We start from the raw sequence: 20,615 nt of genomic DNA, 5'->3' as shown, positions 1-20,615 counted from the left end.
CAAATACAAATGCTTGTGCGTGTAACAGCTAAGGGAAACAACTTATACACAGAGGAAAGATTTTATAATTTTGAAATGTAGAAAATGAGAATTATTGATCTTTTCTTTTAGTTTTGCTGCTTAAAAAAAGAAAAATTAGGGGAAATATGAAAAATTTTGTAAACTAGAAGCAGAACTTGTATGGCAAACTATATTGATACGGACACATCCTCAGAAATCAGGTAAGAAACAAGATTGCTTTTCTGTCACAGTTTTTATATGCATAATTACCTGTTCAAGTACTTCATTGTATTTCCTCTTTACTTTTCTTATCTCGAGAATTATAATTCTGAGACCAATTGTATTCTGCTTCTACAGTTTGGCCAACAACCTGCTAATCAATTAACCAACCCATCAATTTTATGGGAGAAAAGTAATCCAGGCATTTATATACAAAGGGAGTTGATCACCTTTAATTGTTTGATTTTTATTTAATTTGATCATCTGCAACTGAAATACTTGGGAGGCTTGGATTTTAATCTAGTAAATTCTCTGGGCAAATGTCACTGCCTGTTCCTAGGTCTGATTCCATTGTGCCAGGCTTCCCGGTGGCAATAATCTGTTATTCAGATATATCTGTGGTGCCAAGTTTCTATTTAAGCAGGAAAGGAAGTGATTATGTATTTGTCCCCCTTAGAAGAAAAGCCTGAGGGACAGATTATGGTCAGAGTAGCAATGTTTAAGTTATTGAGGCAGAAATAACTTGTGCAGAAAAAAATATAAAGTGGTCCCAAGAGGATTAACACATTACTTAAATGCCTCCACATCAACCTCATTAGACAGTTCAAGGATAATTTTTCCATTGTAAGTACATGGCACTTTTATTCACAATAGTGTTAAGAAAAAAAAAAAGAATAATTATCTTTTCTTGCATTTTAACAAAAGATTTCACAAAGACAAAATAGTTTACTGAAAATAGCAGTTGTGGGGTCTGTTATAATTCTATTGTTACTTTCAGAGCAGATGCCATGTCACATGCAAAATGCCAAGACCACAGAAAAATATTTTTAGCTGGGTAAAAATATGTGACATTTAAGAAAGAAATGGTAGTGCCTTGATTCATTTGTTAATTGAGCACGCCAACATTTTCTACACACAATTGTTGGAAGGTTATAGAATGTAAAAAAGATGCAATCCTTGCCCCCATGGGATATATATTTTTAGACAATTAAGATACAGTGTTCTTTATAATTTATAACACGTAAGAGGAAAAAAGAGAAAGGCAGATAGATCAAATGTATTCTTGGTCTCATCAAGGAGAGGTCCCAGTATTGATTTCAATATGACAAAAGCTTGGGCTGGACTTTCACGGGAAAAAATGTCTTAAATGGGCAAAAGGAATTTGCTGGAGTAGGAGCTGGAAATGGGAGAGAAACACTGTAGGGTGTGGGAGAAACTTACATAAACTTCAGATGGGATTAGATAGGGGTTTAGAGGAGACAAAGGGCAGAAGTTACGTTAACTCACTGGCAAGTTCTTTTAGCAGTATTTACGGTAAAGAAATGTTAAGGTAGGGTAGAAATAGGTGACACTTATTGCTTGAAGTCTGGACATAGACAACAAAAGCAAACATCTTAAAATTTAGGAAGTCTTGAAAAATCTATCACATGGGCATCAAAGCTATAGGTGGTGAGACTATTTTGTGTATTGGGCACACTGTAAATAGGACCTCAATAATTTTTAAACAAAAAACACTCTCATTTATATGTTGCATATTGTTTTTCGTCTCTAAAATGAAGACCTAAATTTAACTCTGGGACAGACTTTTGCATTGTTCCATAAAAAAGTTAACATTGGAAGTGGACATACACACACACACACACACACACACACACACACACACACACTCATATATATATATATATATGGAGAGAAAGAGATTGAGAGAGAGAAAAACAGAGAGGCCATTTATGTCCTGAGGGATGAGCTAGATGCAAGGAATTAAATCGAACATAAATACTACAAACAAAATCGTTGGTTGAGCAGTTTAGAGTTGTAAATTGGGTGTGTTGTTAGGAATTACAAGTCTCTGCAAATCTTATTTCTGATAGAGACACATTTCCTTTCCTAAGAGTGGGTCCAGACTGTTTCTACATGTATACTGTATCTTGTTCTTAGGAGGCATGTATTGTACATTCTGTTGCCTAAAGCAGCTGCCTACAGGGGATGGGTGAGGAGACCCTGGAATATGAGAGAAAGACATAAAGACCTGATGTTCCCCTCATATTATGGCCATATGCTATAGGAGGTGGACCCACATTTATGTAGCACATCCTGGACAGAGTGAGGGATGTCTCATCCGTAAAGATATTTAAGACAAATATCGTGGAATTTGGTGAATGTATGGATACTAAACTGTTATATTCTGATGCCTTTTTAGAGCCATTTTGTAATCCTGGGCATAAAGCAGGGTTTGTCTCTGTGGTAGGCAGACGGCAGACTAATGGCTCCCAAAGGTGTCCATGTCTAACTCCCTAGAACCCATGGACATGTTATATTACATAATGAGGGGGGATTAAAGTTGCTAATCAGATGACCTTAAAATAAGGAAATTATCCTGGATTGTCAGGGTGGATCTAATGAAATCACAAGGGTCCTTTAAATGTAGAAGAGAGAGGCAGAAGAACCAGAGAAGGAGTTGTGACAACAGAAGCAGAATCAGAGTGATGTGATGTGAGACTCAACAGACCATTGCTGGCTTTGAAGATGAGATTCCTCAAGCCAAGGAATGCAGGCAGCATCTAGAAGCTGGAAAAGGCAAGGAAACGAATTATCTGCTAGAGCCTCCAGAAGGAATGCAGTCCTGCCAGCACTTTGATTTTAACCTACTGAGACCTGTTTTGGATTTCTGACCTTCAGAACTGTAACATAATATATTTGTGTTGTTTTAAGCCACTAAGTTTTTGGTAATTTGTTACAACAGCAATGGGAAACGAATACAATTTCAAATGCAGTGGATTACTGAAGATCAGTCATCCCAGAGAAGAGTCAGCTAATAAGCAGAAAGACAGGACTCAGGAGAAAAGCCTGAGACTGCAAATTTCTCCTCCTCCTGGTGGGGGGTAGGGTCAGAGCTCCTGTTTAAGACTCCATGCCATGGAGATAAACAGAACACCTCTGTCGTGGAGAGTAAGGCAGCTCTTGCCTCATAGAGTTAGACCCAGAGTGAGGTAAGGAAGTGGCCTGAAAAGAGAGCCAAAGGCATGGTCACAGACTGGTGAAGGTCTCTTTCCTTCTCTTAGAACCTTCAGCAGAGTACCACTGACCGTGACCTATTAGTCTTGGCTGAGAAACTGAGCCGGCTCAGGAAAGAGAGGGCAGTGTGTTTGGTCCCTTCTCCCAGAAAGAGAGTGGTGAGGGCCGTGGCCTTCTTTCATCAGCAGAAAACAGCATAGCAAAGCGCCGATGCCACAAGAGGAATGAGTAGAAGTAAGATGGGGGGCTGGGTGGGAGGACATTTCTGTGCTTTTTTAAGCTGTTTTTGCAGAAAAAGCTGGGGTCAATATATGACAGTACTTATCTGGCATCAGCCTCAAGTGATCGTAATTTGGGTTCTAGCAATAAATACAAGATTTCTGACTCACAGCAATAAACAAAAATATGAAAGAAAAAAATTAAGTAAATTTAACTGAGCTCAAAAATAAAATGGACAAAATGAACCAGAAACAGAATAAGCTGGAATTGAGAAACACGTGAAGAGGTCAGTGCCAAGCAATATCTGAGTCAACAATCTGAAAATCAACAATCTAAAAAAAAATTAATGATTAATTCCCTGACATATCAAGGACCTAAGCTGATAGTCTGATAGTAGTTACCTTCTGAATACTCAGAAACAGATCCATACAGATAGCTATATATGCAACTTGGTACATAGCAGACATGGCATGAATAGTCATTGGGAACTTTTAAATAAATCATGCTGGGATGATACTTTTCTATGTGGGAAAATGTAAATTAAAACACTACTTCACACAGTATTAAAAAAATAATTTACAAGTGAATCTAACCTATAAATATGAAAAGCTAAACTTTAAATCTTTTGGAAGAAAATGCAGGATAATGACAACATGATAATGGGTTAGGGAAAGATTTCTTAGACCCAAACCCCACAAAAACATAAAGATTAAGGTACAATATTGATAACTTTGATAGCATTGAAATAAAAATAATGTGAACAGAAAAATAAACTACCAGTAAATTGCAAAAAAATGTGAAAAAATAACTGCATAAAATAATTGCAAAAATAGTTGCATAAAAGCATAAAAATGACAAAGGATTCATATATTGAATATATAAGAAATATATAAAACATTGAGAAAAAATGAGCAAAGTTTTGAATAGTTGTAATTCATATAAATAAAGCTTGGATTTCTAATATATATATATATAATGATTATACACATAATGATGACATATGTAAAATGATTGCAAAGTCATAAGTAATCAGGTCAGTGCCTATGAAAATGCTAGTCTTCAAATTGGCAAAATTTTAAATCTACCAGTATCAAATGTTGTCAAGCATATTTGGAAATAGTAATTCTCAAAAGTTGCTGCTTGTGATGGAAATTGTTAAAATTACTTTGGAAAGAACTTGACAATATTTAATATAGATGAAGATACATATAGATATAGACATATGTACCTATATATCCTAAGTCCTCAAATTCCACTTCTAGGGATAAAACTCTCCACTGTGCTTCCCCCCACAAAAGAAACCCACTCTAATATGTGCAAAGCAGACATGTACCAATAATCTTTGTAATTGTGCTGATTTAATAATAAATTATAAATTACCTAAATGTCCATCTGCAGAAGAACATATTAAGTAATCTGTACTATATGTATAAATGCAATATTATAAAATGGAATGAATAAATTAGAGTTACATCTATTAAATGGACATTTTAAAAAATCTGGTCATATTATATATAGAGAGAGTATGAATCTATTTATGCGAAGTTTTAAAACTTGTAAAACTATAGTACATATTGCTTTTAATAGTTATATAGCTACATAGAAAAACACAAAAAATACATGAGAATTCAGACACATGGTCTGAAGAAAATATTTTTAAATGTTAAGATTTGTTAGAGGGACTTCCCTGGTGGCACAGTGGTTAAGACTCCATGCTCCCAATGCAGGGGGCCCGGGTTTGATCCCTTGTTGGGGAACTCTATCCCACGTTCATGCCACAATAAGGAGCCCACCTGCCTCAACTAAAGACCCAGCACAACCAAATAAATAAATATTAAAAAAAAAAAAAGATTTGTTAGAGCTAAGAGGTGATTTTACAAATATTGATTTTTATTTCTATAATTAATTTTTTCCTGGAATTTCATAATTTAAAAATTCAATAGGGAAAGCAAAAAAAGGGTGACTTTGGTTGGTCGAGTAACATATTTTAGACACATGAGATGTGATGAAATGAGCTATTTCATATGTATGAGACAGGAAGAATACTTGGAGGGGACTATACCTCATAAACAGGACAGCACTGTGTCAATTACTCATGCTGTTAAGAATATTAAGAAGCCAAATAAGTGAAATATCAATCATGTGACAAGTTTTCCATTCAAAAGGACATGAATTTTGAAAAGTCTTTGGGAAAACTCAAGCTCACTAAAATCATAGTTTTATAAACTGAATGAATATAACCTGCTATAAATCACCATTGAGAGAGTGCTCACTACATAAGATCGAATTCTATTATAGCTCCATGCTTCAAGGGCTATAAGAAAAGCTTTTATTTCCAGTTTCCATGTTCCAATCCTTTAAAAGCAAAACAATTTCAAGTCTTTGTTACAATTTCTAATGCCAGAATGTCAAGGGGACTGATTCAGAGAAAATAAGGTTTAACCCCAGATGAGCCAATATATTAAAATTAATCATGAAATCTATATGTTAGTTTTTTAAAAAATTTTATGCTTTTTGAAAAACAACTGTTTAAAAGTGCACATTTTCTTCTGCTTTATCTTCTGATTTCCCAATAAAAGGAAACATTTCTTCTAGAATTACTGTCTAAATAATAATTAAAATGTCCAGGTAAATAAATTGTACCACTTAATCACTCTGCTTTTTAACACTTAACATGGCATTTATACAAATTTATTCACAAACAAAATTTTAAATTCTAGTTTTAGATTATTCTTGCTGATAGTACTTCTATTTTAATCTTATTTGAAACTTTGAATATACGAGAAATTTTAAATTACATTTCATAGGTAAAACATATTAAGATGCTAAGATGACATACATTTGACATAGAGTGAACGTACTGGTGATTGTTTAAGAAGGAATACATACATTTATAAAATTGAATCTCAATTAACAAATATTTACAGGTGCCTACTACCTACCCAGAATTAAAAAAAATAATAAAAGATTTGTAATATAACTCTGAGAGTATTAGCCAGTTAGTGTTCAGTGTGCTAAGACCAAGTTGTAAAGCTTGGAGCTTTGTCAACTGCTAATCAACAGAATGCCTGATTTATTTGAAAAAAGAAGAAAAAAAAAAGCCTACAACCTTCTTGTCTAATCATTGCCATCCCACTCACAGACCTGTAGTTGTGCTGGGCATAAGTTAACGACGTACTGCAGCCGTATATTAAGGCAAGAGCAGGCATAGCAGTTAGGGGAGAGGAAAGGGCAGCAGGAGCTGTTGAGGATGACCTGTCAAAGAACCAAAGGCAGCAAGGAAGGTTCCATGTAAGGCCACAAAGGAAGGCCTTCTGTAGGTACTGGAGGCAGAAATGTTTGTTGTGGAATGAACTTCATGCTAGCCGTTTCCACCTCAAATATTGTGTAACAAAGCGGGATTATACTTGAGTCAGTATTAGAAAACCCTCATGATTCACCCTAAGAACTGAAGATAACTGTTGATGGCCAGTCCTGACTCTATGAGACATAATCGCCTCATCCGTCTTCACCAGCACCACCGACTCCCTCCCGGTAAACTCATCACTCTCTATTTAAAAGACACAATTTATCATTGGCAGAATTATTGATGTCCAAAAAAAAAAAAAAAAAGTACAACTCATAGAAAAGCCCAAACAGACTGGCCACTCATTTGGTCCAGCAGCAACACTAAATGACGCTCTGGTCACCGACACAGATGGAGAGATTTTGGAGATGGCCCAAAGTCAATGGAGAACACAACTCAACTCTCATGCTCTGGAGAACTCAAATATAGAGAAAAGTGAAGAATATAACAGGCACGTAGATTTAATTGATATATTTTGCCATATTTGAGTCAGAGCTCTCTCATTAAAAAATAAATAAACATACAGAGTGCAAGCCCCACCTCTAACCCTTCACTCCCATTAATGTCTAATATTCTAATATTGGTCTCTATCTTACTCATGCATTTAAGAGTTTTAATTTTTCTCTTCATGTTTTTTAATTACATATTAGAACTAGTAACAGAAATACCAATTGTCTGAAAGAAGAAACATGGGTTCTTAGAAAACAAACAAACCAACCAAAAAACTCATTTAAAAGAAGAATGAGGAACAAGAGGACAAGAATGAGGGAGGAAGAAAACAAAATTGGACCACGGACACATTAGTAGGTGGTTTCTTGGTGTAATTAAAAATGTATTCACCTGGGAGATCTGCTAAAACATCTACACTTCAGAATTTCTCTCCCTACAAACTATTTTAGGGTCTCCAAACTGAGAGGATACATTGAAAGAGAAGAAATACAGATTTTTTTTTTTTTTGAGAAGAAAGGTGGACAAAAGGAATCTGTGAAATTTCAAGGTTTGAAAGGACAAAATATTTAGGTACAAGTTTGAAGTTTAGTTATGCTGTTCTTTTAAAATAACTGCAAACTATGGGAAAGAGGAAGGTTAAGTTCTAGGTATCGGTGTAAACTTGATGACAGCCATTCTAGTAAGTCAAAGGTTGTTCAGAATGTGTTGAGTTTATACCACAGTATTCAGTCCAGTCCAGGCTCCAGCCCTAGGGACTGAAGAGCAGAGAGAAAAGGGGAGAAGACCCCCCTCTAAGAAAAATATCTACACTGCAAAGGGCTAATTGCCATAGGAATGAGGTCCTGGTGCAGACTGTTTCTCAGTAAATCCCTATTACCATCTTAGAGACACCTCACATGACCACCTTATTTAAATATGTTAAGGTGAATAAATCACTGAATACACTGAACCAAAATATCTCATTGTGACACTAGAGTTGCTTAGATCCTTGGAAATGATATGATACTGTTCATGTTGATAGGATTCCATTGCATTTACTAGGGTACCACTGCCAGAGAATCAATTACTTGAGTGAGGAGGACAAATATGAGCAAAAAATTTGAATTAATGAACAGATATTTGTATTTCACATCAAGGTGTATGATATATTTCTTTTTCACTGGAGAGGTTGCTATCCCAAGTGGTAGAATTTAGGCATGGCTTATTGGGTGTTCTTTTTTGAGCCATACATATCTGTGGACAGAGATTTTCTTGAACATTTTAGTAGGTATTATGGGCTGAATTGTGTCCCCCTCAAATCCGTTTGTTGAAGTCCTAACCTCCAGTATGTTCAGAATGTGACTTGCACTTGGAGACAGGGTCATTAAAGAGTAATTAAGACTAAATGTCATTGCGGTGGGTCTTGATCCAATATGACCGGTGTCCTCATAAGAAGAGAAGAACAGGACAGAGACATGCACAGAGGAAAGCCCATGTGAAGACACAGGGAGGTGGTCATCGACAACAAGGGGTCCCCAACCCCCGGGCCTCGGACCGGTACCTGTTAGGAACCAGGACACACGGCAGGAGGTGAGAGGCAGGCGAGCAAGAGAAGCTTCATCTGCCTCTCCCCATCGCTCGCATTACGGCCTGCACCATTTCCCTTCACACCTCCCACCCCTGGTCCGTGGAAAAATTGTCTTCCGTGAAACCGGTCCCTGGTGCCAAAAAGGTTCGGGACTGCTGATCTACAAGGTCAGGAGAGGCCTCATAAGAAATCATCCCTGTGGACACCTTGATCTCAGAGTTCCAGCCTCCAGAACTGGGAGAAAAGATATTTCTGTTATTTAAGCCACCTGGTCTGTGTCACCTTGTTATGACAGCCCGAGCAAGCTGACACAGTTATCGTCTGTCACCTTTAGATTTCATGGTTTGTGGCCACTTAACCATCTACAAGTTAGTAACAGACGGACCACATGAATATTCTTCCATGAGTGTCTTAGCAACAATGTCAAGAATCTAGAAAAGTTGCCATCTCCATGGTTATGGAGGAATAAAACAATATTTTTATTAGAAGATTTCCCCAGATAGCCAGAAATAAATTTTAACACAAAGTTCTGGTTCCTCCTTCAATCCTAAAATCAGGGTGATTGGAATAAGTGAAAAAAATTCTATACCTAATATTAACCCTGTTTTACTTGATCATTGGTAAGAAGTAAAATAGAACCACTCTAGGCAATGGCTTTTACTTAATGACTGCCTTACTTTCTTATCCATGGTTTGTTTCTGTGTTTGTTGTTTGTTTTAACCAAGATCAGGGTTACCTGCAAAATAATTTTTAACTGACTGATAAAGGAGGAACTCAGTATGAATCATATTATCTACAAAGATATTCATAGAAGAAAACATTCTTAGGAAGGTTCAGTAATTTGACATCCCATTATTTAGTATTTACCGTATGCTCCGGTATTCTCTTGGTGTTGGAGATACTACACCGAGTAATATAAGCTTGGCCCATGAAGCTTAAACTTCAGTAGAGAAGACACATTTAGCCATCGCAGTGCTATGGCCACTTAAGGGCATCAGTTTACTTGATTAAGAAGTTTAGGGTAAGGGCCGGCAAACTTTTTCTTTTTGTGAAGGTCCAGATGGTAAATATTTTAGGCTTTGGTGCCACACAGAATATTACAACCAATGGTATGTTTTAAGAAGACTTTATTTATGGACACTGAACTTTGAATTTCTTATATTTTCATACGTCATGAAATGTTTATCTTTTGATCTTTTTTCCAACTCTTTAAAAATGTAAAACTCATTCTTTGCTAATGGTCACAGCTAGGGCATTAGAGAAGACCTCGTGAGGAGGGAGCATCTAAAATGAGAGTTGGAGGCAAATACAATCAGACAAAAGTAAATTGCGTTGGATGGGGTGGGGTGGGTGATGGAGCTCTCTACTAGTTGATGAGCAATGAGGAGTAACCGAAAAAATTGCATGAGGATAGTTCACCTTGTTGAAGCTGTCTAACCTTAATAAAAGCAGCTTAGGGGATTCATAGCAGGGAGAAATTTTCTGTATCTCTACAATCACACAACATATGTGAGCACCTACTCTCCCTACCAGGAAACTCGACAGACTCCTTATATAAGCTGTGTGTAATTCTCACTTTACTCCATTCGCCTGAAGGCCTGTGAAAGTAGCAAATGATTCCCTTATTCTCTTGCTACTCTGGCAAAGCAATTGTATGAGTTCAGAAAAAAAATGAGATCACAAATGTATGTTTACTCAACAATGCTTTAGCAATAAGTTTGGTGATCTTTAACTCCATTGGTGTAACTCTTTATGACACTGAATAACTCACTTCACTTCCTCTGCACATCCATTTCCTTCCTGCTAAGTAAAAATAATATCTACCATCAAACCTACCAGAGTTATTCTTAGAGTACACAGAATATTTTGGCATGCACATCACAAGAAAATCCCCAGTTTTAGAGGAATTAGATGAATATGGATCTAAGATCAAACATTAATATTTTCCAAAGACTAAGTAATCCAAATTCTGATTTTAAAAAATTTGACTGGGTGTGCTATTACATATTTGAAAATAAGATACAGTTTTCACTATTTGGCTGCTGCCAAAACAAATGTATTTAGATAATTTAGAAAGGAAGCTACAGGCTTGTTGTTTTTTTTTTTTTAACTGATCTGGAAAATAAAGTAGATTTATTGACTTTAAAGTGACATTCAGTTTTAATCAGTATCATATTTGTTCAATGTACTAAAATGTAATGATAATCTGGCAAAAATAGAGAGCATGTGTTTGGCCCTGGGCTCAATACTTGAGTGGGGATGAGGCAAAAAGTTTTTTCTAGTAACCAAGCCAATACCGAGTGCCTGCAGTCCCAATATAACCGCAGTCACTAAGGTTTTAAAGGGCTATCAAGAGCTTGAGTCCACACCGGTTGGTAAATAAATAAATACAACAGCCCTTCTGCTCATTAGGAAATCATCCAAAGCCAGGGAGAGAGAATCAAGTTCCTAATTTATGAGTCAGCCACTTAAAAAAAAAAAAAGGCAGTGCTAACATAGTCGTTCATGCAGCCTTTCCTCACGCTGATCTTTCTGGAAAAATCAATTCCTGCAGGACTGCTCGGAGTCACTACCAGTAAGATCTATTATACTGCCAGACTTAGAAAATAAAAAAAGTTTCCCTGGGACTTCAAACAGGAGATTGAAGAAATGATTATGGCAAATTGTTGTCCCGAATTAATTCAAATGATTAACGTGACATGCTGTGTAACTGAAAAATGCAAAGTGAAAACAAAGGTCCCCATGGTAAAGTAGATGCATATTCAAGATAAATGGAATAAAACTGGAAGAATAAGTCTCCATTAGTGTGTTCTCCAAGTAAGCCTTCAATTTAGTCTTCACTGTTGGCAGCATATTGACCAGTGGATAGAGATTTACCAGAAAATTGTCGACCACAATTATTAAATTCTACAACAAAAAATTCTCAGATTGAACCTCATGCTGTGGACCGCGAGACAATTGAGAAGACGCAATCTATTTTGCTTCTAATTCTCAAAATCAAGAGTTTGTTTTACGCGTTTAAAACTCCCCATTAAAATAGCTTTTCATTCTATTCTCATTGTCTCTTTTGCTCCTGGTTCCCTCCCTTCACTTCCCCTGCTGCACCCTCCAATTCTGACCCACTCCGCTCTCCTGGCATTGTTCTGACATTTGCCTGGCAGAACATAAAACAACAAATATGTTCAATTTGAGTGGTTTCCTGCAATGTTATTCTATCAAACTGGCAATTTCCGAAAGGATTTAGAAAGGAGTGTACAATTCCTTAGACACCCGGGAGGTCCGACAGTGACTGCCAAAGCAGGCCATGCTTCCAGCGGGTCCTAGATCTCAGCATAGAAAAACAACCCTTTTTCTCAGGTTTATTTTTTATGCTGAATATCGAGCAGACTTCAGACACCATCTAAGTAGCCTGAAAGCACTATATTTAGCACCTTAAAACTCAAAGGAATTTAGGATATTTTGATACGGGTGGTGCATGGACACACAATTTTTTTTTCCAGCAGTCATGTAAAGTAATGAAATGTTAATCAAGACATTTAAATGATATCTAATGGCCTCATATAAGGACCAGATGCAAAATCCATTAAAATGGGCTCTATTTATTCCCTTTATAGTCATTTCCTGCTCCCCCACCCGGCTTTTGACATTTCCAAGATGGTGGCAGCTTTGGAAATTTTATGATTTGATTGTGGCTTGGCTTGAACTCAAATTATAGGGTCTGATTTTGATCAAATTAGACATCTAATGCCTCAGGCAGAACAGTGCATGCCAATGTCAATGGTGGCAAGAAGTACTATAGCACTAGCTGGAGACAGAATCCTGCAGACTCTCAGGGTTCACGATAGTACAATTCATGTCCTCAAAGTATCCCGGCCCTAAAAACCATAACAGGTTACTGTGGCCCGTCATGTATTACTATTTCAGCTCTTGGAGGGCTGAAATCTTCTGATCCAGCAACGTGGACTTCTTGTGCGCCAATTCGTTTGTTCACCAATGCCTATAGCAACTGAGTCCCTTACCCTCAACCCTCTGCAAAGGTAGCAATAGCATCCAGTAGGTGTGGCACGCCTGTGTGACTCTCTCACACTCTGCTGCAGTTATGCCTTCACTTTTCCATTTCATGTCAAATTTTGGCACTGGGTTGAAAGATGTTCTTGAGTACTTTTTGCTTTAAAAGCAGAGAAATGAGCTTATGGATTCCTGTTCAGAAGATAATTAAATAAACAAGTCCTTACATTTTTACCTTTGATAAAAACTCATCTCATTATTTCCCCCTTACACAGACTGTCTTCTATCCTGTAATTCAGCAAGCACGGGGACTTGCAAAACAACCTTTGGGCTTTGTGCAGTGTGACAACATGGCCTTTTAGCAAAACATCCTGGCACCAGGCACTATCCTAAAAAATGCATCGTCAATGGTGGTAAGCCCTCGGCTCTGAAAGGGCGCCCATAAGATTGCCCTTTCCCAAACTTCCAAAGCCCTGGTGGCTCCTGGATCAGAGAAAGAGATACTGTGCCTTACAGCATCTACCTCCAATCGTCCTCTCCTGCAGGACTTGGGAGTCCAGCATTTCTTAGGGCTAAGAGGAAGTCTCTGAACAAAATGTGGTACCATGAGAGAAAGTCGCAAGACTGAACTCATCTACCTGGTATCCGCTTGGCAAATAACTGCATGCCCATGAGCAAGTCACTCAACCTCCCAAGGCTTCAATCCATTCAACTATTCAAGTAAGAGGCTACAACCTATGATTTAATAACAGGAACAGTGACTGGATTCTTTTTTTAAAAAATTAATTAATTTTATTTATTTATTATTTTTGGCTCTGTTGGGTCTTCGTTGCTGCGCAGGCTTTCTCTAGTTGCGGCAAGCGGGGGCTGCTCTTTGTTGCGGTGGGCCGGCTTCTCATTGCGGTGGCTTCTCTTGTGGTGGAGCACAGGCTCTAGGTGCGTGGGCTTCAGTAGTTGTGGCGCACGGGCTCAGTAGTTGTGGCTCCCGGGCTCTAGAGCGGAGGCTCAGTAGTTGTGGCGCACGGGCTTAGTTGCTCTGCCGCATGTGGGATCTTCCCGGACCAGGGTTCGAACCCATGTCCCCTGCATTGGCAGGCGGATTCTTAACCACTGCACCACCAGGGAAGCCCAGTAACTGGATTCTTAAGCTGGAAACTAAAAAAAATACAGCATGAGTAAGCAGCATGAGTATTGTTAAAATGCAGAGGGGGATTCAACTCAAGCTGTTGAATCATCCCCTCATTTATGAATAACATTCTCCTTGTCTTTTTGATAATTTTCTAGCAATCATTTTATTGTGTGCATGTTATCAAAAGGTGACATTGGGAGTTTGGAACTTCACCTCTGGTTTTATCTGAACTAGACCTTAAAGAGCTGTGCATCTTGGATGACTTGCTTAACCACTCTGGACCTCGCTTTTTCTCTACCTGAAAAACAAGGAGGGGAGAACAATTTTATGATCTTGAAGCTCTCTTCCAATCTATTCCATAAATGATTCCTGTTCCTAGCCTGGTGTCTTTGGGAAAGTCAAGGAAAGCAGACATAAGATGATTAGGAGCTGAGCTTTCTCTTTGGCCTCCAACCTAGAAACAGGACACCTCAGGATCAGAAAACAGGAAGACAGGTTATTGTACATCTGATTTTTCCTTAAGGTGTGCATTTTCATTTACCAGGTACCATGTCCAAAGCCATCTCTGTACTGGGGTCTTTAGTTGTCAAATGTACAGCTTCTCACCTCTTAGTCTATTCGCAAGTCTCTGGCCTTTAAATACATCTCTCTGCTGCTTTTAGGATCTAACTACCAACTTGACTCAGCACTATTGGATCTGCCTTGGTTGCTGTCAGAACCTTCGTCATGGATAGGGTGATTCCCTAGTTGAAGAAAAAGATAAAATAGCAAAACTAGTTTCCTACAATATACTGTTTCATCTGGTATATTCTGTGCTGTCTCCACTAATCCCCAGCCCCACATATATTTAAAAATGAGAAGTGAGGTAGAGGTTGGTCTTTTCTCGGTCCGATGCAGAGATAGATGACTAATCAGACTCACAGCCACACTTAGGAGTTCGGATAACATCCCTGAAGCAAGAGATGGAGGCTTGTGGTCTGCAGTTTTATTAGGTCCCCAAAGTGTGTGCTGTCCCAGTTCAAATATTCCTGGTTTGTGCTTTATGCATCTTAAATCCATCCCAAAACTTTAATAAGAAAAACATGCTTTAATTAAAACAATATTGAAATTGCCTTTTTACCTTTTCATATGTTTATTTTTTCAGAGTCTCTGAGTTTGGTGTTTGTAAAAAAAAAAAAAAAGATTTTGTTTCATTTTTTACAAGGAATACAAGAAATATTATATATACAAATCCTGCAATATAAAATAATTCACTTTTTTAATAAATTCATTTTCAGAAAAGATGTAAAACAGTGCATTTGTAACTAAGAATTTTCAGAGGAAATAGCTTTCAAATATTGGAAGTATTTCTTATATATATTTGTATATATATATATATATGTATGTATTTGTATATGTTTGTTTGTCTTGTTCTCAGAAGAAAAAAAATGGCTGAATACTTCTAAGAACTCAAATCAATAAACTTGAGAAATCAGGATTACAATTGTGACTTTATCATAAAACTGCCCTCTTATCTAGGGAAAAATTAAACTTTTTTCCCTTTTCTTCCTTTTTTTTTTTAACTTTTCTATTTGTCAAGAGGCTTGTTTTAAAATTGAGCATGTGTAGTTCAATGATTAAAGTATGTTCTATCTTAAAATGCATCGCCACTGTAAAAAGATAGTGAAAAAAATGAATGAATAAAATGTACAATATTTGCTGAATCCTATACATTTTCAAATGTCTGTGATATATTTGCAAGTGATGTTTGTTCAGTGACCCTGCCTATAAAATAGACATTTTGTCAACAATGCCTCCAATTAGATTGTATACTTAGGAGTTTATAGTTCACAGATATCAATCTTGATTAACCTACTAATGTTAAAGAAATGATTTCTCAATAGGGCAAAAAACCATTAGTTAGTGAGCAAGATGTCATTTCTTTGAAAAATTTCATTATGATAAGAGCCATATGATTCAGAAATGCCAACTAACCTTGTGATTCATGTATGATATTTAATGCTTGTGCAATCCTTGCCAATTAACCTTTGTCCTGGAATCAAATTTAAATTATTAGACTTCCTATGAACCTTCCTAGAGAGCAAGAAAATGTGAGTGCTTAGACATGCAGGAGAAATGGGATAAATACATACTTTTATGCCAATGTGAGTGAAAGTGAAAAGCATGTGTAGACATCATAATTATTGGATAATAAAAATCTAGATATGAAGGTCTAAGAATCATTTATACCTCTGATTATTAACCCAGTTTCATTCATTTAGGCAAACCTATTTACTGAATACCTTCTATTTTTGCTAAGTCCAATGCCAGATACCATGGATTCACAGAAGAATAGATCAGGACTTTTCCTCTTGGAGAGCTTACAAAAATTGTAATACTGTGGGTCAGGGCTAAAGGAGAGCTATGTAGAGGCTAAAATAGCGGTGTTAAGGGAAAAATGGCGGCAACCAAGCATAGTGTTTGAGAATGTGACTTCTGGAGCCCAGCTGTATGGGTTCATGTCCCAGCTCTGTCATTTACTACCTGTGTTCCTAACTGCTCTATGGCTTATCTACAAAACAGAGCATGATGATAACAGCTCTGGCCTCCTCGGGTAGTGACGATGAGAAGATGACTTCATATTTATAAAGTTCTTCAAATCATACCTGTCACATCACGAGCAGGATGCAAGTGTTTGCTGAATAAATAAAGCCCTATGGCTTGGGAAAATGATTAGAGAAGAAGAAACTATTTTGAGGTATGTGGTTCATTTTTCATGGTGAAGAAAGAAACATGTTATCCATACCAGGTACTTAGTCCTGGAACTTAGAAGTCGACACATAAAATAAGAATTCTCCCATTTAGCACAGAAATCACACACGTGGCAATCCCAGATGGGATTTTGTTGTTGAAAGTCAGATTGCCTTAAGTTTCATAACTTTATAAATGTTCCTTCCATGAGCAACTTTTGAAATTCTTCGGCTCTAATTTTAAAAATAGACATGGGGAAAAAAAAAAAAAAAAGACATGGGGGGGTGGTTAGAAAGTGTTAATCAATGCTTATGTAAGTGTATAGAAAACGGATTCTGTCTACATGCTTCATAGAACCAGTTACTCATGAATTACTACAGTATCAGATCAGCTCCTTTAAGGTAAGTTACTATTGCACTATATAAAAAAGGCAACACCCATCTCCCAAGATCGGTTAAGTCTCCCACCCCAAAATAGTCTCTGTGTAGATCAAAGCAATAAAACTAAATGAGAAATTCTGAGTACTAGGCAAAGGACCTTCTCTCCAATCTCACCTCTTATTCGCAATGCATCCTGGTTACAATTGCATCTCTTTGTTCTTAGGACCCATCTGTAGGCATTAGAGAATTTCTCTGCAGGGAGCAGTACTGGAAGAACATTATAACCCTTTAGAATTGAAGACTATTACATTAATCTTTACCTTCCCTTTTTGTTCTCATGTTTCCACCACAACTTTAGAAGAAAGGAATCTGTTTTATCTTGTCTTCAGCTGTAACATCCGGACGTTAGTATTTCCATACTTAAAACCTAAACTGGTTCTAACACTGCCCACCAGATAAATTTTGAACATGATCGAATGTCATACAAGGCCCTCCTGAATATAGGCAGCCTCCTATCCCCCACGTCTACAGCTCTGCCTCTCATCACCCCTTGAAGCAGATTCAAAATGGCCACACACTCTTTGACTCTTCTCCAATCAAAGACTTCCCCGGTGGCGCAGTGGTTAAGAATCCGCCTGCCAATGCACGGGACAGGGGTTCGAGCCCTGGCCCGGGAAGATCCCACATGCCTTGGAGCAACTAAGCCCATGCACCACAACTACTGAGCCTGCGCTCTAGAGCCCACAAACCGCAAGTACTGAGCCCGCATGCTGCAACTACTGAAGCCCGCGTGCTTAGAGCCCGTGCTCCACAACAAGAGAAGCCACCGCAATGAGAAGCCCGTGCACCGCAACGAATACCCAACACAGCCAAAAATAAACATAAATAAATAGATAAATTAAAAGAAAAACAAACAAAAAAAAACCAGTCCCCTGAATCTGGACTGGTCTGTGTCTCCTTTAACCAACAAAGTACGGTGGAAATCTCATCGTGTCAGTTCCAAATACAGGCCTTAGGAAACTAGCAGCTTTCGCTTCCTGTCTCTTGGAACTGTTCCTCTAGGGGAAACTGCCAAGTTAAAGGTATGACTGCCCTGAGACCGCCATTCTGTGAGAGAGCCCAAGCTAGCCACGAGGAAGGGCCCCATGGACAGGGAGACACCTAACTAACATCTAGCTGTTCCAGCCATTGCAGCCCAGGAGCCAGACCTCTAGGTAAGAAGTCTCCAGATGAATCCAGACTCATATACCATCTTACCGCAGTTTCACAAGATCCCCCAGGTGAGCCCATCAAGCTCCACAATCAAGAGAGATAATAACAAGTTATTTTAAGCACTCAGTCTTGGGATAGTTTGTCATATAGCGACAGGTAACCAGAAGATTGACTTGGAACACCCCTGTGCCCCTATCTATTCCAAATTACTTAAGTACCCAAGCAGCCTAAGTTGTTTTTGAACAGCTTTTCTATCTACTCTTGCCTCTGCTTCAAGAGTTTCTGCTCCAAACCTCAAGATTCAGCATAACAATTACACTCTTAAAAACGTTTCTTTACTACTTGTCGCCAAGTGCAACCCCAGGCTGAAGCTGACTGTATGTATGTATGTATGTATATATTTAACAAACACAAATAGCACTTTATTCAAGTATTTAATACATTCAGTCCCCTTATTATCTCCAGTTTATAGATGAGGAAACTGAGGCACACAAAAGCTAAGGAATTTGTCTAAGACCAAACAGCTGGTAATTGGAAATCATGATTCAAACCTACAGAGTCTGGCTCTGATTTTGTGCCTGTAACCAGCACAGGATGCCTCCATCTGGAGCATTTCCCCCACTCCTTCTAGAACTTCTCGTGGCTGCCTTTGCTTTCCTGCCAGGTCTCAGCTCAAATGACAGTTCCTTGGAGAACTGATCATCTAAATCAAGTAGCACTCCTCCCTCTGCCCCTCTCCCCAGGTGGGTCAGGTTATAACTACCCTGCTTTATTTTCTGCCTAACATTTACTATAGTGAAAACAATTTGTTTTTGAACAGAGATATTGTCCTTCCTATTCCCCATTATATCCCCAGAATCTAGAGCATTGCCTGATGCATAGTAGGGCTTAATAAATACTTCCTGAAAGAATGAATACATGTACTTGCTGTCTTCTGCATCCTAACTGTGGACACAGGACCCACTCAAACTGATCATTATCACTAGCAATTTGCTTCATGACCACTCACTACTGTTATAGCAACAGTGTAACACGAGTTTAGTTCATATCAGTATAACTCAGCCACTTTTGTTTATTTATTGGTGCCTGAGTATATCTGAGTTCCTAAAAACATCCTGTAGCTAATGAAGGACACTGCTCCCTGATAACTGACTGCATCTTAATAACTTTCTCAGGAAAAAAAAAAAAAACTGGTAGAGGGCTGTAGGGTCTAAATTATATTAAGACTGATACTATAATGCCTGAGACCAATATTACCTAGAATTATAGTGGTGGTTGTCTGGGTATTACAGAGGTCATTCAGAGTTGGCTAAGATAAAAATAGAAAAGTTTAGGAAAACCAAGGATTCTTGGTAAGCAAGGTTGTTGTTTTTTTTGCCTAAAAATTTAATTATGTACTTTCTCTTTCTCTTCTATCAGCTTGCCTTTCTTCCTACCTCCTTTCTCCCTTATACGACCTCATCACATCCACACTCTCTTCCCACGCAATATCCTCCTCCTTCCTTTGCTACTCCATTGCATGCCATATTTGAGACAGGTCAGCATATACCTTTGTTCTCTTGCTAGTGATCTTATCGCTTAATTTCATGCCATCTTCTTTATCCTTCCTAACACTGCTTCAGGTAAGGCCCCTATTCTATCTTACCTAACCCAGCAGTAACCTCATACCTCTGTCTCCAATCTCTCCCTATCCTAATCCTACACTGAGCCTGTCACCAAAGCAGTGTCTCCACGGAAAAAGAGCTGATCTCATTATATGCTAGCAGCAGGGATCCAGGTTCCTACATAGTGCTTGCTCAGTCGATAATGGATTTATGAATAAATGTTCTGTAGTCGTTTCTTTGAATTGTTTAACAATGCAAATAATTGTTGGTTTGCGTTGTAGTCACTATCACTGGAATCTATAAAGTATGAAGCGTTCCATTTATAAAATATCACATAGTTGAGGAAGGAATTACCTGACCTGTTTGTATGAAAGCCTAACTATGTCTATGGAATGAAATATCTGCTTCAAACTAAGGTCTTCCACAGTTGATAAAAGGGATTTCTTATCAGAAGGGTTTGAATGCTGTTTGTTTTGCTTTTCCTGGTCAATAGCATTGCCTCAGCTCCGAGTTTTTAGCGTCACAATCATCTTGTCCTCAGGGGAGAACTATATCATGTGGACTCCGTAAATGCCCTCCAATTTTCTGTGCTTGCAAGATACTGTCTCCATGAGGTCTTAGAAGAGTCAGCCCACGTGTGTCCAAATGTCTGTAGTGAGTGATCTGGGAACGAATAAAAATCTGCTGAAGCCTCCTCTATGATTAATGCAGATTATTTCTCAGCTAAACAAAACAA

Source organism: Eschrichtius robustus, chromosome 18 (genome assembly GCF_028021215.1).
Source record: "Eschrichtius robustus isolate mEscRob2 chromosome 18, mEscRob2.pri, whole genome shotgun sequence".
NCBI lineage: Eukaryota > Metazoa > Chordata > Mammalia > Artiodactyla > Eschrichtiidae > Eschrichtius > Eschrichtius robustus.
This window is presented reverse-complemented; position numbering follows the sequence as displayed.